General features: G+C 35.5%; 1 pseudogene; it reads right to left on the bottom strand.

The window, feature by feature from the left end:
- Positions 1-525: 525 nt before the first annotated feature.
- The window catches only part of LOC143239646 (serine/threonine-protein kinase meng-po pseudogene), a 30,743-nt pseudogene continuing 16,836 nt past the window's right edge, over positions 526-14,432 (bottom strand).

Below are 14,432 nucleotides of genomic sequence, written 5' to 3'. Positions count from 1 at the left end.
TGTTCAAGTCATCACTAAAAACGATGGCGCCATCTTTTTTTCTGTTACAAAATTACTGACGAAAGATAAAGATAACGTTGGAAAAGGACAGATAAAACTTTCAATTCGATACCAAAATAGTAGCGCCACCTAACATTCTATTCTGTTTAACAATTGTGGACAGAACTGGTGCTGAAATGGGTAGAGAAAAATATCAAGTTAAATGCCAAAACGGTGTCGCCACCTGGTTTTGTTTATTTATCTACAACATTACAGACAAAATAGGTGTTGAAAATTGACAGATAAAATTTTCAGTTTACTGCAAAAGTCAAACTGGTGTTGAAGATGAACAGAAAAAATGTTTGACCGAATATTAAAAACAATGACGACACTTAATATTTAAATTTCTTGTTCGATTATTTCTTTTTTTATCACATTCAATGTTATAATTTTTTAACTTTTGTGACATAACATTGTTTTCTCTGCCACAATATAAATACCCATTAACCTGTCAATATCATGGATATTTTTTCAAATGGGCCAAAATATAATTCAAACTTATCTTTTGATTCTTACTTGGATTATTCTATCTCTCTATAATGATATATATACCAATATTATTCTATTAAAAATATCGATTTGCCTGTAATTCATGTCTTTTCTACATTAGATTTGTTGCATGTTTATTTGTAATGCTCTATATTTGATAAACCTCGTGATATCAAACATTCTATTTCATTAAAGTACAAAATCACCAAAGGAATGGTGTCGCAGTCCAAAGTGTTGTGAACATAAAATGTCATGTATAATTTTATCTACAAGAGTTGTTTCTCTTACTTATACAATTTTATCTACAAGTGGGGATTTTTACACATAAAATTTTATCTACAAGTGTTTTTTACATATATAATTTTATCTACGAGTGGGTTTTCTCGTCATCACGTATAAAAACATTTATTTCACATTAGCTAATTTCGGCTCAATATAAAAGAACACTAGCACCACCTAACTTTGTTTTTGTTTACTACATTGTTGTTTTTGTATCTTGTTCTGTTATTTTTTTTTCCATTGCCCATAACGTCATTATGTTATCTTTTGTTGTTTTTTTATTTTTGATGTGTCAAGTTAAAATGGCTGGCCACCCTAGAAGAGTACTTCAATAGAGAAGTTTCACTTCACAGCGTCATCTGGCAGGAAATAAAAAAAAAGAAGAAAATAATTCTAAAACAATGGAACACAGAACTTGTCATGTGTTCACTGTGTGAGAGTTGATTGACTGTATTTACTTCATTATGACAATAATTTAATTTTCTTCCCAATAAAATTAATTTTAAGAACCCTGGTGTAGAATGTTACTTATGTTCTGAGGGTCAACAAGTGTGGTTCTCCATTGTTCTCTGTTTCTTACTGTGTCTAAGTCAAACTACCCTCCTGTAATCATCTGTAAATGTCATGAAGCCAATTACGTCACTACCTACCTCTCGCTCTTTCCTGTAGGATTTTACCAATCAGATTTCTTCCAACATTTCCAAAGACCTAATTATGTTTCCTACAAATAAAATCATATTGTTACTTCCTTTTCTGACGTAAGTAGGAACGCCGGTTTAACAGTAATTATTTGGAGTAATAGAATTTACTGCTAATTGACTAATTTTAAACCATAACAATATTTGTGAATGTTAAACAACAACAAGGATCCAGTTGAGAGATGTCATACAATAATACTTCCTTGCCTCAGGCCATTCACAACCCAATACTCACCACAAGCCTTACAATGCCAAGTAATTCTGATTGGGATAAACATGGCTGCTTTGTTTCTTTAATGCTTTTGTCGTTATTACAATAATATACATAAGGAACGTTGTGGTACTTGCCAATCTTATATGTGGTCGAAATGCAGTTTGTTTTTAAGTGACGTTGTCACTTACACTTGATAATATCCAGTCATTTATCCGTTTCTCTTTATCGTTTTATCTACCCGAGTCTCTAATCCGAAAGTTGATAGAAGTTCCCCCAGTGTTTCCTCCTTGGGATCGCTTAGTTCCGAAGGCTCGGGTGTTTTACTGACAGTACTAGCCCTTGGACTTCTGCAAAATAACCATTTGTCTTCCAGATATTTGTATACTTCTTTAATATTATAACGCTTCGATGGTTTGGGATCCATCAGACGACGAAAAAGTCGCAATAGTCGTGGTGTCATTCTTTTAAAGTCTTTTGGTGTGCGCGTGGTTTTCCTTTTTTGCCACTGTACAAATTCCGTAAAGTTTGGATCGGTGATGTCAGCTTTTTCCCACGGGAATTTAGCAAAGAGTGCTCCAAAGATCAGCATTCCCATCTGCCACACGTCAGAACCGATCTCAACATTGTAACCCTCCAGATGAACAGTTTCCCAGATCTCTGGCGGACAGGTTGGCAGAGAACGGGTACGTTTCTTCACCAGCGTGCCCGTCCGCCGTGTGAGGCCAAAATCACTCAGCTTTATCTTCGAAAAATCGGCGTGGAAAATCAAAACGTTTTCCGCTCGGACATCTCGGTGAACCAAATCTTTGCTATGCATGAATTCAAGCGCTGATGTCACTTGTCTCACCACAAGTTTAACGTCTTTCTCTTCCAATCCATTCCGCTGTTCAATTACTTGCCATAAATCACCAGAGGGTGCCACTTCTTGGGCAAAGATGTAGTGATCTTGGGTTTCAAAACTTACGTCGTAGGTGTCAAGTATGTTCATGTGGGAGACAGAAAGTAGCTGTAATGAAATTCTATCTGGAAATCTTTGAGTGCCGTGGTTGCTTTAGGAACTGCTTTTAAAGCGACTTCTTCTTTCCTTTCTTTATGGATAGCCAACATTACTTTCCCATAATCTCCCGATCAATCTCTTGCACTATATCATAGTGATCAGTTAGGTTTGTCATGTGCAGTGGGATATCACGGATTTTGTGAACGGTTATTGATCGTGTTGAGCTCATATCTCCCTGGATATGTCACTTTAGATCTTCATGTAAAGGTCTGTATAAAGAAAACAAATTATAATAATTTTAACAACACAGAGTACTTACATTAGAAAGCTAGGAAGAATAAACTTTTAATAACTTGAGCGTTCTAAGCATCACTTAATACACATTTAAAAAACGAACATGAAATAGATTTCAAAACAAAAATATATGTCCCTGTAGTTCTTCTTATGGGGTATTTATGTCTATTTTTTTTTGCAAATAATGTCCCTCTGTAGGAAAGCGGCAATTTTACATGTTTCTAAAATCTGGATTTCAGTTCCCTGTGGGGGGCATATCTTATTATTGTTCTGTGTGGCTTTGTTCTAAAATGAATGAACAGGTTTAAAAAAAAACACACACCAAAGATTGAGATGTTAATGGAAGGATTTGTTGTTTTTCATGATTAAAATAATTTTTATACCAAGTAAACCTGTTTATAATGTGACAAGAACAGTCTTGTGTGCATTAAAGGAGTATTTCTTTGTTCTTAAGTCCAAAGAATTATGATGAGCTATAAGTGCTTTGCCCATATATAAAAACAAGAATACCTATCTTGCATTTGCTATCGATAATGTATACTTTCAAAACAAGACACTAAGCCGTCTAGATGAGTGGAAAAATTGGTGTCATTTATTTGTTACAGATATGATTCTCTAGACCAACTGCTCCAGCCCTGTTTTGGTGTATAATACTGACTATACTTTAACTGGAATCTGTTGCGAATGGCGCCAGATAATCCAAGGACTGTGTATTAAGTTGCTCCATCTACCGGTACAAGATGTAATTTCATTACTGTGTGTCTTGATCGACACAATAACTTGGGTCCGGAGAATCTTCCAAAATTGCAACGTACTAGTAGCTTCTAGAGGAATCTCGGATTAACGTGTCGATTAGAACTTTAGGACACGTAGATTAACTAAGAGGTGAGGAATATTGATGATAAAAGGTACGAAAATGTACTCGCCATGATGCTGGGTGATCCAATGCCATTTATTAAAACATGCTATAACATACAAAAGTATTATACTACGTCTAGTGAGACGGATGAATCGTAATGGGTATCGCACCGAATTGCGAATTTGAAGATCCATGGTGCGCGTCTCGTTTTTGCAAAAATCACTCTTTGCACATTTGGACCCTGAGTCAAATATCACGCATTGTAAGCGTTGGATACAGTTGCTATTGGCTACCTGTCTTCCCTTCAGTACATTCATTAAATATTAGCAACTTTGGATTAATATCTCAAACAAACAAACATACGCCCCTAAGGTCCAACTGGTACGAAATATATTAACCTTAATTCTAACTGAGCTTTCGTTTTCAAACATTTTGGATACAGTATTTAAATTTTATTTTAAGTTATATTATTTTAGTTACGGTCTGTTTAAACTTTATTTCATCTTTGCTGTAAAACATTGAAAAGAAGATAATTTAAACTACATAGTGTCATTTTAATGAATTAATACTTTTAATAATTACTCTTGAGAGTCCCTTGTCGAACAAAAATTGAAATAAAAATGTATGCATAAAGTACTTTTATTTTATGAAGTTTTTCATTTATAAATTTTACTCCTTACTGGATGTTATCAAGAAAACAGTTCGTTATAAAATAAATATTTCAACAAATTATAAAAATGTTTTGATTATTTCTAGCTTCAATTGCTTTTGTTTTTTGTTGTTTTTTTAATTTCGCGCAAAGCTACACGAGAGCTATCTGCGCTAGCCTCCCTAATTTAACAATGTAAGGCTAGAGGGAAGGTAACTAGTCATCACCACCCACCGCCAACTCTTGGGCTGCTCCTTTACCAACGAATAGTGGGATTGACCGTCACTTTATAACGCCCCACGGCTGAAAGGGCGAGCATGTTTGGTGCGACGGGGATGCGAACCCGCGACCCTCAGATTACGAGTCGCACGCTTGGCCATTTCATAGTATTACAATAAAGAAATCAGTCTGCATATTAATGTTGTCGCGCAACAATCAAACTGTTGTGTTCGTACTGTTTATTTGTTAACGTTTTCAGACACATTGCTAATTTGCGTGTATTAAAGTGTAAAGTGGGCTATCTTCATTGTATCCACTGCCAGTATTGAAACGTGAATTTTTAGGTTATAAGCCTTCGACTTACCGCAGAGCCAAAGTTGCGGTGCTATTTAAAACATTTCATCGAATTATATTATATTATATTATATTATATTATATTATATTATATTATATTATATTATATTATATTATATTATATTATATTATATTATATTATATTATATTATATATATGTAAGTTAAACATTAAAATAAAGTAAGTAAATTTTCAGTCGTATTCCGACTTCTAGCCCTCCCACCCTTCTCAAGTAGATCAGCGGTTGGTCTAAGGTTTTATAACGCTAAAAATATGATTTGTAGTAGAAATAACACAGAGAACCAGTTATGTAGCTCTGTGTGTTTTAAGTGTTATAACCCTGGTGGCGAGTTGTTCCACCTTATTATTATCGTATCTTCACTAGAATGACACATTTTGAAAGTGTTAAGAGAAAGGGCGATCCTGTTTGGTGTGACGGGGATTCGAACCCGCGACACTCAGATTACGATTCGAGCGTTTTCACTATCTGGCCGTGCAGGACCGTTGACGAACTTACAATACTAAAATCCGGGTTCGATTCCTTGAAATGGACAAGTAGCTCATTGTACAGCTTCGCATTGAGAAAACAACCTCAACAACTTAATGTTCGAAGAATTTTATATTTTATTCGCTTTGTTTTCATTTTAACAAACCATGAAGAGATATCGACTACAACGCTAAAATAAGGGGTTCGATTACCCTCGGTGTGCTCGGCAGATAGCCCGATGTGACTTTGCTATAAGAAAACACACACAGGATATCGACACTTTGTCGACAGCTGGAAATAGAACCATGAAATTCACCTTGTAATTCAGTAAGTTTACTTCTGGTTCACCAGGGAACAGATGAAGGAGTGTTAACAAAATACATGAAATGTTAGCTGTTAAGTATGGCTATGATATGAGATAACTCACAAGATACGTGGTTACTGTTGCTATGTCACGATCGCTGCTATTGTGAATGTATTATAAAAAAGAAAACTTTGAGCCAAAAAGACATCCTGATTTAAGAAGTCAAATGTCTAGAGAGAAATAATGAGGAATTGTACCTATTGGTACTTTGTTTGTTGGATTATTTTAGTATCTTGCGCAAAGCTACATATAGAGCATCTGTTTATAGCCTTCCCTGATTTTCAATACTTAATATAAAGGGTTTTCTTCATTTGTTTGTAATTAAATACAAAGTTACACAACGGACTATCTGTGCTCTATCCAGCACTCGTATAGAAACCCGGTTTCTAGCGTTTTACGTCCGCAGATATTACGCTGTGCTACTGATGGGCTAATGTAAAGGGGATGTAACTGGTTGACAACATACAAACATAAACGTTTGAACTATTCTTGTTTTAATGCCACCCTTATATCGCACCCACAACCTCAAAGTGCGGGGTATGTTTTTATACCAAAGAACGGGAACAACAGTCTAGGCACGTTAACCGCTGGGATACACCCAGCCCTCATTACTTTATATATTACTATTTAATGTATTTGAAGATCTGACTGATAAAATTAAAGAAACAGAGATTATTTTTAGTAACATTTTAAATTTCAAAACACCGTGCTGTTTAACCTTAGTGACAGAAATAATATATAGTCGAGATTAATTCATTAGCGCCCAGAAAAATTTGTTTTTGAAATTCGCTTAAAGCTACACGAGCTATCTGCGTTAGCCATTTCTAATTTAACCGTGTAAGACAAAAGGGAAGACAGCTAGTCCTCATCGCTAACTCTTCGGCTGCTCTTTTACCAACGAATAGTGGGTTTGCCTGAACCATTATAACGCCCCTACAGTTGAAAGGGGCGAGCATGCTTGGTATGAAGAGGATTCGAACCCGCGATCTTCAGATTGCGATCTGAGCGTCCCTAACTATCTGGCCAAATTCGGTCAGTAAACTTCGAAAACCAACATATATCTCTACTTGAGTTTTCAGCACCCCTTGCGATAATTTTTAAAACTAACCTGAATATTCGTCAACATTATTTCTTTTATAAGTTGTGAATTGTTCAGATGTATTGCATAGTTACCAAAACACGCAAATTTAGGATATGTTAGACAATGCCAGAGTATGTGGTAAAACTGTATTCTTTTTTATTTTTTTTTTTAAATAGCGGTTGGCTGGCTGTCAAAATCATAGTGTGACGTCATTAAATTGACTATTTTGGTGTGGGCTGCAGCCATCTTTTAGTTAAACATTTTAAAGTTAATCTTAAAATGCAATTCATAAAGTGAACGCTGTATTTATATAAAAAACTAGCAGTTACAATAGATTTGAAGATACAAGAATATCCACAATTAACTCAAGGCTCGGGCATGGCCAGATGGTGAAGGTACTCGGCTCGTAATCCGAAAGTCGCGAGTTCGAATTCCCGTCCCACTAAACATGCTCGCCCTTTCAACCGTGAGAGCGTTATAAGGTGTTGGTAAAACAGTAGCCCCAGAATTAGCGGATAGTGGTGATGACTAGCTGCCTTCCTCCTAGTCTTACACTTCTACACTGGGGACAGCTAGCGCAGATGGCCCTCCAGAAACTTTGTGCGAAATTCAAACAATTAAGTCAATTTAACGTAGGCCTAACTTAATCTAGCGTCAGTGTAGTAGCAGAATGGACTTTAGGAAGTATATTTATATAATTAATATATTTTACTGAACCTTCTTACATCTGATGGGCAAGCATGAATCCTACGTATATTATCTCGTAAAATTATCACATAAAGTTTGCAAGTGGTGGTTTTTAAAACACTGCCAGGATTTATCATGATGTAACGTGTTTGTAGACTGGATTAAGCTAGTACATGCTGAAGACATCACTTAGTTAAATATAGAAATGTGTTTGTTTCTTTTTTGAATTTCGCGCAAAGCTGTCCCTAATTTAACAGTGTAAGACTGGAGGAAAGCACCTAGTCATCACCGCCAACAGCCAACTCTTGGGCTACTCTTTTACCAACAAATAGTGGGTTTGACCGTCGCATTATAACGCCCCCACGGCTAAAAGAGCGAGTATGTTTGGTGCAACGGTGATTCGAACCCGTATAGTGATATGTCTCTTATCAAAAAAAGAAGAACAGACATGGTAGTAACTTGGGAGACGGATATCCCAGGATGGTTGGAAATTTGGCAACCTCCCACATGTTATGGGAGTGCAGCCATAATGGGAAAAAAATAATAAAGATAACTGAAGTAAATAAACAAAGAATAAGAAAAATAAAACATAATTGTTGAAGAAAATAATAATTGATATAATAAAGAAAGCATTTGAAGTCTTAGGGTTGTTGTGAACAGGTGGAAAGATATTTGTTTACATCATGTTTGATAAGGAGACGACAACCAACAACTTACAAACAGCAACAAAAGTTCTTTTTTGTTTTGAATTTCGGGCAAAGCTTCACAAGGGCTATCTGCATTGGCCTTCCCTAATTTAGCAGTAAAAGAGGGAAGACAACCAGTCATCACTACCCACCGTCAACTCTTGGGCTACTCTTTTATCAACTAATAGCGGGTTTGACCATCACCTTATAACACCCCCACAGCTGAAAGGACGAGTATTTTTGGTAGGACGGGAATTCGAACCCGCGACCCTCAGATTGCGGGTCAAGCACCCTAACCACCTACCATGCCAGGTACACAGATAGCTCTTTGTGTGGCTTGATATGTAACAACAAACAAAGAATCACTTCTCTGTGGTTATTTGACAAACGGTTCACATTCAGAAACGCATAGTAAGTAGCTGGAGTGATGAAACTGTTTAAATTGTAAATAGCTGCAATTGGCTGAACAGCAGTTATTTCTATTATATATCAATCAATAGGAAACTGGATTAAGTTAATACTTTTAAAAGATCAAACTATATCCTTGCCTGCCACAAAAGTAGTTTAGATGTCAATAACCTGGAAGGATAATTGAGGACACCTCGAATAGGTAACAATAATAACGAAGAGAAAACTGGAAGGATAATTGAGGACACTTCCAATAGGTAACAATAATAACGAAGAGAAAACTGGAAGAATAATTGAGGACACTTTGAATAGGTAACAATAATAACGAAGAGAAAACTGGAAGGATAATTGAGGACACTTCGAATAGGTAACAATAATAACGAAGAGGAGACTGGAAGGATAATTGAGGACACTTCGAATAGGTAACAATAATAACGAAGAGGAGACTGGAAGGATAATTGAGGACACTTCGAATAGGTAACAATAATAACGAAGAGGAGACTGGAAGGATAATTGAGGACACTTCGAATAGGTAACAATAATAACGAAGAGAATAACTTGTATTATTTTCCTTAAGTAGTTTCTCAAACAACAAAGTAGCAGTTATTTAAACCTTGGAAGTAATAGCGATGAATCCCATAGGATGTTTTAAAGACATTTTTCATCAAGATGTTTACGGGTTCAGGACTTTGCTGGTTGCATACAGAAGTGTCAAATCGATGTTTCAGTTAATATCACTGAAGAGGGCTTATGAATTCTGCGTGGAAAACGAGCGATTCCACCCACTTGATTTATTCAGTTCTTAATGTGATGTAATAAGTGGACCTCACTAGCAATAAACAGTATGTTAAGAAGACAGTATTTTGACAATTAAACTGTTTGATTTATTTTGGACTAATCTTTGTTGTTTTTTCTTCAAATTTCGGGTCTTTAAATAATATCCAAGTTTTGAGATTTGATTGTTTGGAATTCGGTACAAACTACACAATGGGCTATCTGTGCTTTGCCAACCACGGGTATCGTAATCATGTTTTTATCGGCGTGAATCGGCAGACAAAACTGTGCCACTGGTGGGCATGTGATTCGAATAAGAATATATTGTTTCCATAGCAACCTCATTCGAAAATGACGTTAACTCCTTGCAGAAATGTCAGTTTCATTGGTTGTATGAAACGTTTTTCGGTGTATTTTAAACGAAAAAAGTAAAATGCCACATCACGTTCTCACCAAATCAGTGGTTTTTACTGGATCATTCTCTTCAACAGTAACCGTTCTTTGTCAAAAGTATTATATGACAGTAAATGATGGTGAAGGTTTACAATAAAGTAAATCTTCAGTTTACTTTGAATAATTTGTTTCAAGTCTTAATTAGGTTTTGTTTTGTACACAGGAAGGACATACAACGAATTCTGTTTTATCTACATTATTTAACGAACAACAGTGTTATGTTTACCCGAAATCAATTACAAATAAGTACATAACCGAATTTGACTATTTAATGAGATTTTACTGAACACTAAAGAAGTACCCAAATAAATTAAATACGAAATAAAATACGCTTGAAACAAGATATTGGAAAAATGACATAAAACCTGATATCAAATTCTTCGAATGATTCTCTTTCTGAAAACTCATGGCCAGGTGGGTTAATGCGTTCGACTCATCATCTGAGGGTTGCGGGTTCGAATCCCCGTCGCACCAAACATGCTCGCCCTTTCAGCCGTGGGGGCGTCATGATTTTACGGACAATCCCACTATTCGTAGGTAAAAGAGTAGACCAAGAGTTGGCGGTAGATGGTGATGACTAGCTGACTTCTCTCTAGTCTCACATTGCTAAATTATGGACGGCTAGCGCAGATAACCCTCGAGTAGCTTTGAGCGAAATTTAAAAAATGAAAACACATTTTTTTTAAAAGTGTTTTTTGTATCACGTGAACATTTTGATCCTCCAGGGAGCACAATAACTAAACTGCTGGTTAGAAATACAATAAAACTATTTGTATATATTAACAATCGACTGTCTTTATTGGTTTACAATCTTTTTTTTTATTTTCTTCTACACACATATCACTGCCTTAAAATTTACGAAAAAAAGGTCTAGTTAATAGATTCAGTAAAAATCTGGTTGACTAAAACATAGCTCAAATTCCTTTCCCTTCACACACACACACATTTTCCATGTCAGTTTGTGTTTCCATAATCAAATATATCGATCACAGTGTGTTGTCATGTACTTCCCCAGCGGCACGTCTCTGGACTTAATGGCGCTAAAAATAAGATTTCAATACCGATGGTGAGCAGAGCACATAGTCCATTGTATAAGAAACGAATAAGTTTTGTCAGGTTTTTATTAGAGAATACTATTTAATTAGTGAACTACAGAAACATCAAAATAATGTACAATGTACAAAAAATGACAGAATTTTAAATTTATATATGCAAAAACGGCTCGTTTGGGTTGAGAAAATATTTTACATATAAGAGCGAACAACGTTTCGACCTTCTTCGGTCATCATATACTGCTGTATACCATATATTCCTGACATCAGCAGACAAATAATCAACATTTGGCAAAAACTAGTAACAAAATATGACATTCCAGTTAATACCAAATTTATTCAAAAACAAGGCACAAAACTGAGATCTATACTATGTAAAAACTACACTGACAAACACCACACCAACACTATTTATAAAATACAATGTGATAACTGCCACGACTTCTATATTGGAGAAACAAGTAGAAAAATGGAAACCAGATTCAAAGAACATAAAAAGTCACCTTCACACGTTTTCGAACACTGCAAGTCAAATAAACACAACATAACCATAGAAAACACTCAAATACGAAATAAAGAAACAAACATAAACAAACACAAAATTAAAGAAGCCTTACTTATACAACAACTTAAACCTAAAATAAACCAATATAAAGGAACGCCTTTATACCTATATTAATATAATAAAATAAATAAAATTATATATTCAAACATCTAACACCGCCCTATACATTCGGACACTCAGTTACACAACCCCTTTCAAACATGTGGTCAGCTTCCGGTCAGTTACCTCTTTCTTTGTGAACCTGACGATGACCGAAGAAGGTCGAAACGTTGTTCGCTCTTATATGTAAAATATTTTCTCAACCCAAACGAGCCGTTTTTACATATATATTTCTCTACAAGTGGGTTTTCTCGACATCACTGAGAATTTTAAATTCTTAGGTCTTAAACTGACAAGTTGATGTCATATACAGATGCTGTACAATGTCTTTATTCCTACTGTTTTTCAAATTTTTAATACGGGTTTCTGTATTTAGTTACAAGTTCTAACTAAACAGAATATAACCATCTTTGATCTACGCTGATCTTTCAATGAGAACTTGATGAGTTTTTAACATGTTGATTATAACGTATGGAAAAACAGATGTTAAATGTTTGGATCCTCATTTTCTGTTAATGGAACTTACTGATGACGTGAGCATTCTGGTAATTCTAGTGGAACTTAGAATTCAAAGTAATTCTAAGCAAAGTTAGTTCTTTTATCAGAATTGTTATTGTCTTTTTTAAATAAATGTTTTCTCGTCTTGCAAGTGAAGAGGAAATTGATAGTCATGATTATCATTCACCTAAACAGGGGTCAGCAACCTTTGGGTCCTAAATGAGATTTGTGCGGCTCTCTGACTATCTGTCGTGTCCACTTAGGAGAATCGAACTCTTGATTTTCTCGTTGTAAATCCGAACAGTTACCGCTTTTCCACAGGTAAACTTTTTTTAGGTTACATTGTTAAGGCATATTGAGTTTCTCATTATGTTGTGGTCTTAGAAAAGAAACAAAAAAGAGAAAGGATCTTCTTTGAAGGGTTGCCAACCCCCGCATTAAAAGTTCACTTGCCATATCAGAATGCTTCATTGTTAAATAAGGTATTTTGTTGTTGTTGTTGAGCATATGTTGTCAGTCTCTTTCATTTACTGTTGAGTGGAATTTAATTACACTTTTGAAAGGAATTTATCGAATAATTCGTCGTGGTGGCTTTAGATAAGTTATGTACTCCCATAGTCATAGAGACGCACCCCACATGTCTTTATGACTATCTGAGGTTAATTATTAATTAACCAACTGTATTAATGCCTTTAAAGGGATTGTACTATGGCAAGAGTGTAAACTCCATCCTAATTCTAGAATGAAAAAGTTGTAATACAGAAAATATTTAGAACGAAGAAAAACACATTACTACAACCCTTCAGAACAATGGATACCCCGAACTCTTGCTGATGAAATAAATACGTTTGATAGACACCAACAATAAGCAGGAAACAAATTATAGACACATATATATAACTCCTCGTGTCAGAAGTCTCTGAAAACACAGATACATAACTCCTTGTGTCAGAAGTCTCTCTAAAAACACAGATACATAGCTCCTTGTGTTAGAAGTATCTCTGAAAACACAGATACATAGCTCCTTGTGTTAGAAGTATCTCTGAAAACACAGATACATAGCTCCTTGTGTCAGAAGTCTCTCTAAAAACACAGATACATAGCTCCTTGTGTTAGAAGTATCTCTGAAAACACAGATACATAGCTTCTTGTGTTAGAAGTATCTCTGAAAACACAGATACATAGCTCCTTGTGTCAGAAGTCTCTCTGAAAACACAGATACATAGCTCTTTGTGTCAGAAGTCTCTCTGAAAACACAGATACATAGCTCCTTGTGTCAGAAGTCTCTCTGAAAACACAGATACATAGCTCCTTGTGTCAGAAGTCTCTCTGAAAACACAGATACATAGCTCCTTGTGTCAAAAGTATCTCTGAAAACACACATAAATTATTTAAATAGTAGCAGTGTTTAGGAGAAACTTCACAACACAATAACACTTAGTATACACCAACTCACCTAAAGCTCCAGTGGAGAATAAAACACAGCTGACACATCTGGTGAATATAGGCTTCAATATATCAGAGACATAAAAACAATAATATATGGCCCCCCAGTTTCACAGCGACATGTCTGTGGATTCACCGCTAGAAACAATATTTCGATACCCGAGGTGGGCAGAACACAGATAGCCCATGGTGTAGCTCTGTGCTTAATTAAAATCAATCAATAAATCAATCTAGATATATGTATGTGCTAAAGCCTGTTTCTGTCGGCTGCATTGTATGTCACTGCAAAAGAGACACAACTTGTATTGTGTTGTACTGATAGTTTGTCAGGCTAATATCCGGATTTCGATATCCTCATTGGGCACAGCACAGATAGCCCATTTTATAGCTTAACAAAAACCAATCAAACAATCATTTTTACATTTTTAAGCAACAATGTTTGCTGGTGGAAATGCCCCTGTAATAAATCTATGACGTTATTATTTCAACTTTTGTTTTAATAGGAAAGTGTTGCAACATACAAGACTTTCACAGATGACGTTTGTAGCTTACATCTGATTGGATGTGTAGCAGTTTTGTTACATATATATATATTCAAGTTCTTTCTGCTATATGCTAGAGATATCTGTTAAAACATGGAACTGGAGTGAGGGAGACGTGCCTCCTGTAAATTTAGTAACGTGCAATTATTTTGCATTTATGAGAAACAGAGAACAGGAGGCTGTAAACTGGATGTATGAC

This window comes from Tachypleus tridentatus, chromosome 13, assembly GCF_004210375.1.
Source record: "Tachypleus tridentatus isolate NWPU-2018 chromosome 13, ASM421037v1, whole genome shotgun sequence".
Lineage (NCBI taxonomy): Eukaryota > Metazoa > Arthropoda > Merostomata > Xiphosura > Limulidae > Tachypleus > Tachypleus tridentatus.
This window is presented reverse-complemented; position numbering and strand designations above follow the sequence as displayed.